Source organism: Phyllobates terribilis, unplaced genomic scaffold, assembly GCF_046119375.1.
Source record: "Phyllobates terribilis strain yellow unplaced genomic scaffold, ASM4611937v1 Scaffold_1__5_contigs__length_1240528914, whole genome shotgun sequence".
Classification (NCBI taxonomy): domain Eukaryota; kingdom Metazoa; phylum Chordata; class Amphibia; order Anura; family Dendrobatidae; genus Phyllobates; species Phyllobates terribilis.
Genome location: NW_027362761.1, coordinates 442,306,707 through 442,321,220, shown reverse-complemented (window position 1 = coordinate 442,321,220; position 14,514 = coordinate 442,306,707).

Here is a 14,514-nt window from a genome sequence, read left to right as displayed (position 1 = left end):
AACCTGCCTAGGTGATTACTTACAACCCACAACCTCAGATCTTTACAGCAGTATTTTCTGAAAATGTATATGTGATCCGTGTGACAGAGAAAACACAGTTTTAAATACCTGGCCTGTAGGTAACTATTTTGAACAGCAATCTGGTGTCAATTGCTTCACTGACACACTGAAACAAATTTTTAATGGAGGTCAGAAATGGCAGTATTTTCTTAAAACGTATATGTGATCCGTGTGATGGAGAAAACACAGTTTTGATTGCCTGGCCTGTAGGTAACTATTTTGAACAGCAATCTGGTGTCAATTGCTTCACTGACACACTGAAACAAATTTTTAATGGAGGTCAGAAATGGCAGCATTTTCTGAAAATGTATATGTGATCTGTGTGACGGAGGAAACACAGTTTTGAATGCCTGGCCTGTAGGTAACTATTTTGAACAGCAATCTGGTGTCAATTGCTTCACTGACACACTGAAACAAATTTTTAATGGAGGTCAGAAATGGCAGTATTTTCTGAAAACGTATATGTGATCCGTATGACGGAGAAAACACAGTTTTAAATAGCTGGCCTGTAGGTGACTATTTTGAACAGCAATCTGGTGTCAATTGCTTCACTGACACACTGAAAATGTTTTTTAATGAAGGTCAGAAATGACAGTATTTTCTGAAACGTATATGTGATTCGTGTGAGGGAGAAAACACAGTTTTAAATACCTGACCTGTAGGTAACTATTTTGAACAGCAAACCGGTGTCAAAAACTTCGCTGACACAGTGAAAAAAAAATTGAATGTAGGCCAAAAATGGCAGTATTTTTTGAAAACATATATGTGATCCGTGTGACAGAGAAAACACAGTTTTAAATAGCTGGATTTTTAGCGCTGTAATATGGAAAGGACCTGGCTGTATTCTGCAGTGCCAACAAGCAAATGGCGCAGAAAAATGGTGTTCTCTGGATTGCTTTTGAAGAAAATAATGAGGATTAAGATAAAAAAAAATATTCCTGGCCCCTGAGACCTGGTACTTTGTCTAGAAATATCTAACAGCAGCTGAACGCAGAACTGGAATGGAGCCTCTTGTGCTCTATGCACTGCAGTTTGCTATATACACTGCCTGCCTGCCTATATACACTGCCTGCCTGATATCTCTGCAGATGGATTAGTCCTCAGAAACACTGTTTGTTGAGATGGATATGTGTAATGTACATGTTTTCTCCCTACACTACCTAATACACAAGCAAATCTTTCCCTGAGATAGACCTGATGACGCTGTGTGGCCAGCCAATCACTGTAATGCCACAACCACCATGGCTGCGGCATTACAATGAGTGTCAGGCAATCCCTGCATGTTGATTGGCGCTCTAAAGAGTGCCAAACATGCAGGGAGGGGACCCGAGCATCCGCCTGAGCATCTCGCAAGTACTCGGCGAGCTCTAAGCATCTTGAGTACTGAGATGCTCGGGCGAGTACCGAGTACTTGCGAGTATGCTCGCTGATCACTAATCCTCACCCATCTCTTGTAGATTGTTTGCGTGCCCTCGCGTGCAGGGTCCTCTCTCCTCTTGTATCAGTCCGTGACCCCTTTTCACATGTAAAGCAGCATGGAATAAATGGCACTAAAATAATAAATTATAATAATTATACTACTTGTATTTTGGGTCAATTGATGGCACTTTCCTGGTGTCTGCCACTAATGTGATGTGTTTAGGCAGCTTTTTGGCCCGTTTAAAAATGTTGTGTATGCATTTAGTTTTGCCCACCCATTGAATCCAATGTCATTTGCCAATGTTCAGCAAATATTCGACAAATAAATCTGCGAATATTGCATAATAGGTGATTGTAATCCGAACTGAATATTGAAATATTCGCTCATCTCTAATCATATACAGTATATGTTAGAACCCTCCTGTTAGTTTTTGCTATCTTGTGTTTTGCGGTCATGTGACCATCTGCCTATTTATTCCAGCTTCTCCCTTCTGGCTTTGCTGGACTTCAGTGTTGTTTGACTGTCTCTCTAGCTAGATGCTTCGGTGCCTATCTCTGTCTAGTTCGCTTGGTCCTCTGGGACCTCTAGTACGTTTTGTCTGTTTGTCTTTTGTGCTCTGCATCTACTTCTGTTTAGGAGGTGTCACTTTTTTGTCCCAGTCCTTAGTTCTTTTAGGGACCCCTCCCTTTACTCTATAGGTCTTCGTTCAGACTAGCCGAGGACTAAGGCAGCCCGCTATATTGTAGGGATTCAGCTTAGTCTTACTGTAGGGACAGTTTTCCCCTATCTTTCCTTAGTTCATGTTGCAGATCATAACAGTATACTCTAGAACTTGGTATGTGTGAAATTTCATTCGTTAGAAATAAGAAACTAAAATTGTCCTGCTACAGGTTTACAACATTGGTCCCTTGGTACTCGGTCCCCAGCCACCACTATTTCTCCTGTTGTGGCATCCCCGCCTTGTACCACCACATGTCCATAAATATCACCTATGCCCTTACCAATACGGTTACTGGAATTGTCCATTTAATGATTGACACGTGGACAAGCGCTTGTGTCCAGGGATGCTTCATTTCCCTGAAGGCACACTGGGTGAACATTGTGGAGGCCGGGGCCGAGTCCCACCTTGGCATGGCATATGTGCTACCGATGCCGAGGATTGCTAGCTCTACTTCTTTCAGGGTTTCCTCCTCCTCCTACACCAGTTCCTGCACCCCTCCTTCTATTCCTCATCCTCCATCTCCACTGTGCTATTTCAGAGCACTTTGTCCACATCAGCCGGAAGCTGGAAGCTCTGCAGCACTGCCTCGGCAAAGCGGCAACAGGCTCTGCTTAAGCTAATTTGTCTACGAGACAAACAGCAAACCGCGGCAGAGTTATTGAAAGTAATAACAGACCAGACATATCTATGGCTGCTGAACCTCCAACCAGGCATGGTCGTGTGTGATAATGGGTGCAACCTGGTGGCGGCTGTGAAGCTTTGCAAGCTCACACACACACCATGCTTGCCCAACCAGCTCAACTTGGTAGTTCAGTGGTTTCTTAAAACCTACCCTGATTTGCCAGGGCTTCTGGTCAAGGTACACTGCGCCAGCACCCATTTCCACAAGTCAGCTACAGTTGCTGCCACTCTGGCAGTGCTGCAGCAGCGCATGCAAGTGCCAGCTTACCCACTGGGTTGCAATGTGACCACGAGCTGGAACTCCACACTGCACATGCTGGCAAGGCTTTGTGAGCAGCAGAGGCCAGTAGTAGAATTCCAGCACCAACACGCCCGTCGGTATTCTGATCAGAATCCACACATAAAAACTGAACAGTGGGCATGGATGTCTGACATTTGTGCGGTTCTCCAAGACTTTGAAGACTCCATGAAGATGATAAGTGGCGATGACCCTATCATTAGCGCCTACTTAAACAGTCGCTGCTGACAATTAAACATGAAGCTTTGCATGAAGACCAGGTGGAGACGAAGGAAGACATGAGACATGAGAGATACCTGCCCTGCCTCATCTTATCTCATCTGCTCAGTGCAGATTGGGTAACAATGAAGAGGTGGAGGCTGAAGACAAGGAAGAGCTGGCTGATAACGCAAAAGAGGCTAGTATCCATACAAGCTTCGTACCGTCTCTCCTACATGTATGGGCTGAGGATGGGGATTAGGAGAAAGAGATGGAGGAGGAGGAGGAGAGATGGAGATTAGTCATCACGGTGGAGACAGGGAAGTGTTGGCTGTAGGGACATTGGCACATATGGCAGACTTTACTGTATATACCGCTGCCTTTCCTGGGACCCTCGCTTTATATTCATCCTAGCCAAAAAAGAGTACTGGTTGTTCACCCTGCTAGTTCCATGCTACAAGGAGAACTGTGCATCTGTTTTTCCTGAGGTGGAGAGGTGTTCAAAAATGGTTCTATACCAGAAGGCCATTGTGGAAAATATGTTGAAAAAATTCCCCTCTGACAATGCTAGTGGCATGGGGGGCAAGCTTCCTTGCCCAACCAAGGAGGAGAAGTGAGGGAGACACACAGCAGAGGCCAGGGTACACTGTCAAAGGCCTGGTTACAATTTCATGACACCCTCCCAGCGTCGATGCCCTGATGACTGGATATTTTTAACAAGGAGGAAATAGTTTTTAAAGATGGTCAAGCAATACCTGGTCAACAAAACCAGTGTACTCCCTAATTCCTCTGCGACCTTCAGCTATTGGGTCTCAAAGCTGGGCACCTGGCATGAGCTGTCCCTCTATGCCTTGGAGGTGTTGTGCTGCTCTGTCACTAGTGTCTTGTCTGAGCAGGTTTTTAGTGCCACCGGGGGGGCCATAACAAGCAGATGCTTTCGCCTGTCAGCAGAAAGTGCTGACAAGCTCACTTTGATAACAATAAACAAAGCCTGCATTAGACCCGACTTTTCCACACCACCCAAGGAATGCAGCACATGAAGTGTTTTTAATGTTCAATATTTGAATGAGGCTTGCCAGTTGTTGCCTTCTATGGTGTGTGGATGATTGGATGACCCTACTTATAATTTTTTCCTGGCTTCGCACTTTGAGTGTAGAAATACCACAACTACACCTTTTTAACTTTTTCATGAGGCACTACAGTTGGTGCCTTCTTTGGTGTATGCATGACCATGCTAGTAATTATTGGCAAGTTTTGCACTGTGTGCAGAGCTTTTATGAGTGTAGGAGTACTACAACTACACTTTTTTCACAATATTTGATTGAGACATTACAGTTACATAGTAACATAGTTTTTAAGATTGAAGGAAGACTAAGTCCATCTAGTTCAACCCATAGCCTAACATGTTGATCCAGAGGAAGGCAACAAAAACCCATGTGGCAAACACTAAGCTCCACATTGAGGAAAAAAATTCCTTCCTGATTCCACAAACGGCAATCAGACTAGTTCCCTGGATCAACGCCCTATCAAGGAATCTAGTATATATAACCTGTAATATACTTTTCAAAAAAGGCATCCAGGCCCTTCTTAAATTTTAGTAGTCAATCACTCATTACAACATCATGCGGCAGAGAGTGCCATAGTCTCACTGCTCTTACAGTAAAGAATCCACATCTGATTATGATTAAACCTTCTTTCCTCCAGACGTAGAAGATGCCCCCTTGTCCCCGTCTCAATCCTCAGAGTAAAAAGATCAGTAGAAAGGTCTTTGTACTGTCCCCTCATATATTTGTACATAGTAATAAGATCACCCCTAAGTTTCCAAACAAAATAACCCCAAGTGTAATAACCTGTCTTACTATTGCAGACCCCCCCAGTCCTCTAATAACCTTGGTCACTCTTCTCTGCACCTGCTCTAGTTCAGCTATGTCTTTCTTATACACCAGAGACCAGAACTGTACACAGTATTCTAAGTGTTGTCGCACTACTGACTTGTATAGAGGTAAAATTATGTTCTCCTCATGAGCATCTATGCCTCTTTTAATGCATCCCATTATTTTATTTGCCTTTGCAGCAGCTGCCTGACACTGGCCACCAAACGTGAGCTTGTCGTTCACCAATACACCCAGGTCTTTTTCAGTGACAGTTTTGCCCAGTGTTTTACAATTAAGCATATAATTATACATTTTATTTTCTCTGCCCAAGTGCATTACCTTCCATTTATCCCCATTAAAGCTCATTTGCCATTTATCAGCCCAAGCTTCTAGTTTACATAGATCTTCCTGTAATATAAAATTGTCCTCCTCTGTAGGGTGGCGGTGTTCACACCGTGCAGTAACTGAGGCAGTGACCCAAGTAAGTCCAACATAAGCAGCTTTTATTCAGGAGACTCACGGGTAAAGAGAAAAGTCCTCAAATAACGTAAATAATAACGTAGCGATTCCAAGGCCCACTTAATAGCCAAACACTCCTTCTCTACCACGCTATAGTTTTTCTCTGCCGGGATAAGCTTTTTCCTTAAGTAGGTGACCGGATGCTCTTCACCTTTCAATTTTTGTGACAATACCACCCCTAGGCCTACCTCCGAGGCATCTGTCTGTACAATGAAGGTTTCCTTGAAGTTGGGGCTGATGAGGACCGGCTGTCCACACAGGGCCAATTTCATGGACTGAAAGGATTCTTCTGCCTGAGGATTCCACTGAACCATTACCGTTTTTTTTCCTTTCAACAGATCGGTCAGGGCCGCTGTTCTCCCAGCAAAATTAGGTATAAACCGGCGGTAATACCCAAGGATGCCAAGGAACGCCCTCATCTGTTTTATACTTGACGGTTTAGGCCAGTTTTTAATGGCCTCAAATTTATTGATTTTGGGCTTGATAACTCCTCGGCCAATCACATACCCCAAATAACGGGCTTCCTCTAGCCCTAGCGCACATTTTTTGAGCTTTGCCGTTAACCCCGTGGCTCTGAGAGAATCCAGCACCGCTTGTACCTGGGATCCTGGGATAGGTGCGTATGCCATTCGGTGCTAAAGATTATAATATCATTTAGATACGAGGACACGTACTCCTGATGAGGCTTGAGCACTATGTCCATCAGCTTCTGGAATGTAGCCGGGGCCCTATGTAACCCAAAAGGTAAGACCACATAGTGATATAGACCCTCCAGAGTAATGAAGGTGGTCTTTTCCTTCGCCGATTCCATGAGAGGTACCTGCCAGTAAACCTTGGTGAGATTGAGCGTGGTAAAGTACTGGGCCTCTCCAGTCTCTCAATCAGCTCATCCACCCTGGGCATTGGATAAAGGTCAAACTTCGACACTTCATTTAATTTCCGGAAATAGTTACAGGAAGCGTACCGATCTGTCTGGTTTCAGGATCAGTACGATGGGGCTAGCCCACTCACTCCATGATTCCTCGATGACGCCTAACTGGAGCATTTGTTTTAGCTCAGCTGAGATGGCTTGCCTCCGGGCTTCGGGTACCCGGTACAGTCTCATTCGTACCTTTACCCCAGGTTCAGTGACAATGTCATGTTGGAGAACCGTAGTCCTACCTGGCAGCTCAGAGAACATGTCGGTATTCTGCTGCACCAACGAGCGAGTCTCCCGTCGCTGCTGTTTAATGAGAGCATCACTTATCCTGACCTCTCCCCCGGACGCATCCCTAGCTGAAGGTAGTGAACTCTCTGGCGGCATACCCGGAGTGACGTCTATAACTAAACACTCTCGATCTTTCCAAGGTTTTATCAGGTTTACATGATAAAGCTGCTCATGTTTCCTCATTCCGAGCTGATATACCTGGTAATTTACCTCTCCCACCTTTTCTCAAACTTTATATGGCCCTTGCAACTTGACCATAAGCTTACTTTCGGCTGTGGGTACCAGTACTAACACCCGATTGCCCTTGTTAAAAGACCTGACCGTGGCTCTTTTATTATATGTACGCCTCTGTGCTGCCTAGGCATCTAACAGATGTTCTTTCACGATGGGCATGTCCGCCACGATCCGGTCCTGCATACTAGCCCTGTCTTCAATTATACTCCTATGTGGAGTCGGCTCTTGTTCCCACATGAAGGCTACTTCCAACAGAACCCTAGGGTGTCTGCCGTATAGTAACTCAAAGGGAGAGAACCCTGTGGAAGCCTGGGGTACCTCAGGATGGTGAACATCAAATAGGGTAGCAACATGTCCCAATCCCTTCTGCCTTAGAAACCACCTTTTTTTAACATGGACATTTACTAGCCCGTCAGTTTGAGGGTGGTACACCGAGGTGCGCAATTGTTTGCACAGTTCCCTAGTCACCTTGGACATAAAAGGGGTCCCTTGATCCATCAGGATCTCCTTAGGTAGTCCAAGGGAACAGAACATGGAAAACAGCTCCCGTGCAATCAGTTTCGCCGAGGTGTGGTGTAACGGTATACCCTCCGGGTACTGGGTGGCATTGTCGATGACCACCAGTATATGTTGGTGGCCACAAGCGGATTTTACAATGGGCCATATCAAGTCCATTGCAATCCGTTCAAAAGGTACCTCTATCACTTGCAGAGGTACGGATGGGCTACGGAAACTTGCGGTGGGTGTGGTTAACTGACATTCGGGGCAGGATTCGCAGTACTTTTGGACATCGGCGTAAATCCCCGTCCGAACGAACCGCTGCAAGATAGGCTCTTGCGTCTTTTTAACCCCTAAGTGTCCACCCAGCAGGTGTGTGCTTGCCATCTCCAGAACCGCCTGACGGTACGACTGAGGTACCACTAACTGTTCCACGACCTCATCCCTGATTTTGTCTACCCTATAGAGCAACTCACCGTTGACCATCATGCGTGGAAACACAGTATCTGCGCCGGGCTGTTGAGCTACACCATTTACCTCTAACACCCTTTCCCACGCCCGAGTCAGAGTGGGATCCTGTAGCTGCGCCCGTAATAAATCTTACCGAGGGAGAGCGGTTTTTGTTTTTCCACAGAGTCCAGAACAGGGGCAAGTCTCTTCCCAACACAGTCCCATACGGAAGAGTTTTTACCAACCCCACCACATCTTTCATGTCGACACATGGCGTGAACAACACTATCTCCGCGGTTGAGTATTCTCGGAGGTCCCCATGGATACACACAACCCTGACTGTCTGTCCTCTGCGGTTGTCTCCTGCCACCAGTGACTCATGTACCAAAGTCACTAGGCTCCCCGAGTCTAAGAGGGCCTCCGTTGGGTACCTATTATCCAGTACCTGCCACAGTTGGGGTTCACTGTCTGTGAGGTCGGCAGACGGTCTGGGTGTACAGTGAGACCCGACGGTTATACCCGCAGTCCATGGGCTCTGTAGTCAGGGGGCAGTTAGCAAGCACATGTCCCGGCCCCTGACACCGCCAGCACCTAATGGTGGAGGTACTGTTAGTTCTTGTGACCGTTGTTGAGGGAACCAGTCTCCTGCCACTCTCACTCCAGGGTACCCCTTCAGCACGGGTACGGTGCTGACTGTCCTCAGCAGAGGGACGCGACCCCTTTCCTGGTTCCTGGGTTGGTAGGGATCGGAGTGACAGCTGCGAGGGGGCATAGTCCCAGATAAAGTCCATAGTGGCCGAGTAGAGCTCGATCAGGCTGATCACCTGGTCGAGGGTGACGTGGTCACCTTGCCCCACCCAACATTGGATAGCGGCCGGCAGAGTCCTCACCAGCCAGTCAACCACCACCCTCTCCACCATCTGGGCTGGAGTCAAAGTCTCAGATTGGAGCCACCTCTTTACCAGCTGCAGAAGGTCATAAGCCTGAGACCGGGTGGGTCGGGTCTCCACAAAGGCCCATGAAAATACGCGCTGAGCCCTCACGTATGTATTGACCCACAGTCGGGCAAGGATCTCACCTTTGAGCCTCTGGTAGTCCTGGGCGTCCTCCTGACTGAGGTCGAAGTAGGCCTTCTGGGCATCGCCGACCAAAAACGGAGCCACCACTTCTGCCCACTGGCTGGCTGGTAGGTTTTCTGACTCTGCTGTGTGGTAATAGATGGTCAGGAAGGCTTCCACGTCGTCCTCCAGTCCTATCTTCCTCAACACTGAGCAAACCTTGTCCCGGGCCTCTCGAAGGTTCCGGGATCGGCGTTGTGGCCGTTTCCCACAGGGCAGCAATCTGTTGCAGCAACAGTTCATTTGTTTTTTGCTGCAGCTGGTACATTAGCTGCTGCTGCTGATTGTGCTGCTGTTCCCGCTGATGCTGTTGCCGCTGAGACTGCAGCTGCTGCTGCTGGGTGAGTAACAACTGCTTAACAACTCTTCCATTTTATCCACGGGGTGGGGCTGAAAGGTGGCAGACCGGATTGTGGTCATGCAGCTGCTGGTGGGGTATGCCTCAGTCACAATGCCCACATTCTCCACCAAGCTGTAGGGTGGCGGTGTTCACACCGTGCAGTAACTGAGGCAGTGACCCAAGTAAGTCCAACATAAGAAGCTTTTATTCAGCAGACTACACGGGTAAACAGAAAAGTCCTCAAGTACGCAGCCGGGTTAACACAAGTCCATAACAATGGTTGCCAGGGGCAACGGCCGCGTCGGGCCGCTCAGAGCCTGACGGGTGCAGTGCCTTCCCAGGCGTGGGTTCAGCTACTCACAGGTCCGCCGAGCTTTCCTGCTATGCTCCTAGCAGGTCCCAACACTGAACAACACTAACCCTTAATGCAGGGTTTTTAAAGGACCTGTGGTAAGAGCCACTGGAAAACCCGGGTTTGAGGGAAGAGGCCGCCCCACTGCCTTCCTGTAGCCTCCTCCAAGAAATGAAGGCCCTCCCGGGTTTACTTAATCTACATTAGCCAGATAGCCTGACCAGGTCAGTGCTCACCTTCATTACAGCATTGCAGCCACAGCTGTGTCTGTGGCTGCACACCAACGGGTTTAATAGGTCTATGTACACATTCTGAGGGATATATAACGTCCCTCGTATACGATCCCAGTCAGTGCCTCACAGCCCCTACAAGGTCATTAATAAATATGTTAAAAAGAAGCAGGCCCAATACTGACCCCTGTGGTACCCCACTGTTAACAGTGACCCAGTGTGAGTGTGTTCCATGAATAACCACCCTTTGGGATTATTTTTACTTTCTCTGGCAATGAGTCTCTCTGTCTCAATCTTTGCTGCCTTGATTTGTTTTTTACAGAATTTATTTAATTTTCTGTATTTATTTAATGCCTCATCACTATGTTAGAACTCTCCTGTTGGTTTTTTTCTAGTTTGCTGGTCACATGACCTTTTTTGCCTATTTAATCTGGCTCCGCCCTCCTGGCCTTGCTGGACTTCATTGTAATTACTACTCTTGAGCTAGCTTGGTGCTCTGTTACCTTTCTTTGTTGGTTTTGCTAGGTCTTCTGATCTCTATGTTCTATGTTGTGTGTTTGTCTTTTACTGCTACAATTTCTGCTAGGAGGTGTTTAACTTTATCCCAGTCCCTAGTTCTTGTAGGGATCCCTTCCTTGCATCTATAGGTCTTCGTACAGACTAGCTGAGGACTTTAGCGGGTCTGATCGCAGGATCAGGTTCCCCGTTACATCGTAGGGATCCAGTTTAGTTCTATTGTAGGGACAGATCTCCTGTCTTTCCTTAGTGCTTGTAGGAGATCATAACAGTAAGTCCAGCCCAAAAAAAAAATAAAAATTTCTCTAAGGAAAGACCTCCAGTTTCCATCATGGTCTCGGTTCAAGATTTGGCTCAACGCTTGCAGGGACTCTCTCTGGAGGTGGCCGAGCTCCAACAACACGTGAGTAGCTGTTCTGGAGCACATTTTGTGGAGCCAAAGGTACGTCTGCCTGATCTATTTTTTGGTGAACAACAAGATTTTTTTTCTTTTAAAAATGCTTGTTTATTGTATTTTCGTTTAAGACCCAGATCCTCTGGTGATGAATCACAGCGCATAGGGTTCATAATGTCACTTTTGCGCAAAGATCCTCAGGGATGGGCCTTTTCTCTCCAACCTAGTGATCCGTGCTTTAGATCAGTGGATAGTTTTTTTTCTGCTTTGGGTTTGTTGTACGATGATCCTGATCGTGTCTCATCTGCTGAGTCTGAATTGAGACGTCTGAGGCAGGGATCAGGTAATGTGGAAAAATATTGTTCTCACTTCCGTCAGTGGTCTGCCCAGGTGGAGTGGAACGATTCAGCTTTGAAAAGTTTGTTTCTTGCAGGGCTAGGTGAAAGGGTTAAGGATTTGCTGATTGCTTATCCCACACCTGGAAACTTGCAGGAGGCAATGCAATTAGCTATACGGGTGGACAGGAGACTGCGTGCAAGGGTTAATGAGAGTAAATCCTCTGCCATGTCAGCTCCGAGTTTTGAGAGGGTCTGTGCTGACAAAGGAGAGCCAATGGAGATTGGGGCGATGGCACCCCGCTCTCAGGAAAAGACCGCAGGCTTTCTGGAGGTTTGTGCTTTTATTGCGGAAATTCTGATCATTTTATTAAGAACTGTGTGCTTCGTATAAACAAAGAAAAAAAAATGGTCAGTCTTACACGTATAGCCTGTTTAAATACTAAGGGAGTATTCCTATCTGCTACTACCGCTGCTCAGGAAGAATTAATTGAATTTCGGGTATTTGTGGATTGTGGTTCTACTCTGAAAGTGATTGATGGGGGATTCTTGGAAAAACTTAAATTAAAACCTAAACCTTTGTCATCCCCTATTGCTGTGGTTTCTGTTGATGGCTCTCCCTTGAAGAGTGTTACTCACAAGGTCTGTGAATTTCCCCTCACTATTAATGGTATTCATCAAGAGAATTTGGATTTGGTAGTATTAAATAATTTGCCTTCTCCAGTAATTTTGGGGTTGCCCTGGTTAAAATTGCACAATCCTGTACTGGATTGGTCTACCAATGAAATTAAGTCCTGCAGCCCTAAATGTTATGACAAGTGTTGTAACGGACGTATTGCTGCGGTGGAAAAAGGGGAATTACCTGTACCTATTCAGGATTTTTGGAGAGTTTTTTTTCTGAGGAGGAGTCACAAATTTTGCCTCCCCATAGAGACTATGATTGTACCATTGAATTTGTCCCTGGAGCGACTCTTCCTAAAAGTCGTTTATTTAATCTTACTATTCCTGAGAGAAAGGCTTTGGAGGAATACATACAGACAAGCTTGGCCGCCGGTCACATTAGGTCTTCCAAGTCTCCTGTGGCTATTGGATTTTTTTTTGTAAAAAAAAAAGATGGCGGTTTACGTCCTTGTCTGGACTTTCGTGAGATTAATAAAATTACTGTACGCAATCCTTACCCACTGCCATTGATTCCTGATTTGTTTAACCAGTTAGTGGGGGCCAAGTGGTTCTCTAAAATTGATCTCCGGGGGGCATACAATTTGTTGCGCATGAAGGAGGGTGATGAATGGAAGACTGCTTTTAACACTCCTGTGGGTCATTTTGAGAATCTGGTTATGCCTTTTGGTCTTACCAATGCTCCAGCATTTTTTCAGAATCTTATTAATGACATCCTTAGACCTATGATCGGCAAAAATGTGGTTGTGTATTTGGATGACATTTTGATTTATTCGCCTGATCTGAAGTCTCATTGGCAGAGCGTACGTGAGGTTTTACAGTTATTAATGGACAATTCGCTTTTTGCTAAGCTAGAGAAATGTGAGTTCGCTGTACAGAGAATTAGTTTTTTGGGTTACATTATCTCTAGTGAAGGTTTTGAGATGGACCCGGTTAAAGTTCAAGCTGTGCAGGAATGGCCTAGGCCTATTGGTTTGAAATCGACACAGATGTTTTTGGGTTTCGCCAATTATTACAGAAAATTCATAAAAATTTTTTCTATTATTGTCAAACCACTGACCGATCTCACCAGGAAAGGTGCTAATGCGGTTCAGTGGACTTCTGAGGCCATTGAAGCTTTTGTGTTTCTAAACGAGAGGTTCAGCTATGCCCCCATCCTTATGCAAGCCTGATGTGACTAAGCCGTTTTTGGTTGAGGTTGATGCTTCTTCTGTGGGGGTCGGTGCGGTGTTGTCCCAGGAAAGCAAGGATGGAGTACATCCCTGTGCCTTTTTTTAAAAAAAAAATTCTGAGACTGAACTTAATTACGATATTGGCAATCGGGAATTGCTGGCTATTAAACTCGCATTTGAACACTGGCGTCATCTCTTGGAAGGTGCAGAATTTCCCATTCAGGTTTTCACTGATCATAAAAATCTGATCTATCTTGATGCTGCCAAGCGCTTGAATGCCCGTCAGGCTAGGTGGGCACTTTTTTTCTCGCGGTTTAATTTTTCCGTTACTTACATCCCGGGTACCACGAATGTTAAAGCGGATGCTTTGTCTCGCAGCTTTTCCCCCATGGTCGGTGCTGAGGAGGAGGAGGAGAGCATTTTACAAGAAGGTGTTGTGATTGCTGCATTGGACTCCATTTTGGAGGATGAGATTCTAAAAGCTCAGGAGAATGCCCCATCTAACACTCCCCATGGCAGGTTGTTTGTGCCTAGGACCTTTAGGAGAGATTTGTTTGTTGAGTGTCATGAGTCTCGGTTGGCAGGTCATCCAGGAATTTCTGAGACCAAGAGACTTGTGGGTCGCAGCTTTTGGTGGCCTGGATGGCAGAAGGAAGTCATTAAGTGGGTGCGTCAATGTACGGTGTGTGCTAGATCTAAATCTTCACATACTCCTGCAGCGGGGTTGCTTTGCCCTCTGGAGGTTCCTAGTGCACCTTGGACACATCTGGCTATGGACTTTATTACTGACCTTCCCCCCTCTGAAGGTTTCACGGTCATCTGGGTGGTCGTGGACCGTTTTAGCAAGATGTGTCACTTGGTTCCCTTCATCAAACTGCCTTGCGCTAAGACACTAGCTAAGGCCTTTGTCAAGGAAATTGTCAGACTACATGGCGTTCCTACTGACATTGTTTCTGATCGGGGACCTCAGTTCGTGGCTCGTTTTTGCCGTGCCTTTTGTGACAGGTTGGGAGTTCATTTGTCGTTTTCTTCCGGATATCATCCTGAGTCTAATGGCCAGACAGAAAGAAAGAACCAAGATGTTGAGCAGTTCTTGCGTTGCTTTGTGGCAGACAATCAAGAGGGGTGGTCTGAGTTTCTGTGACTTGCTGAATTTGCTCTTAACAACCATACATCCTCTTCTGCTGGGTGTTCGCCTTTTTTTTGTTGTTCTGGGAGT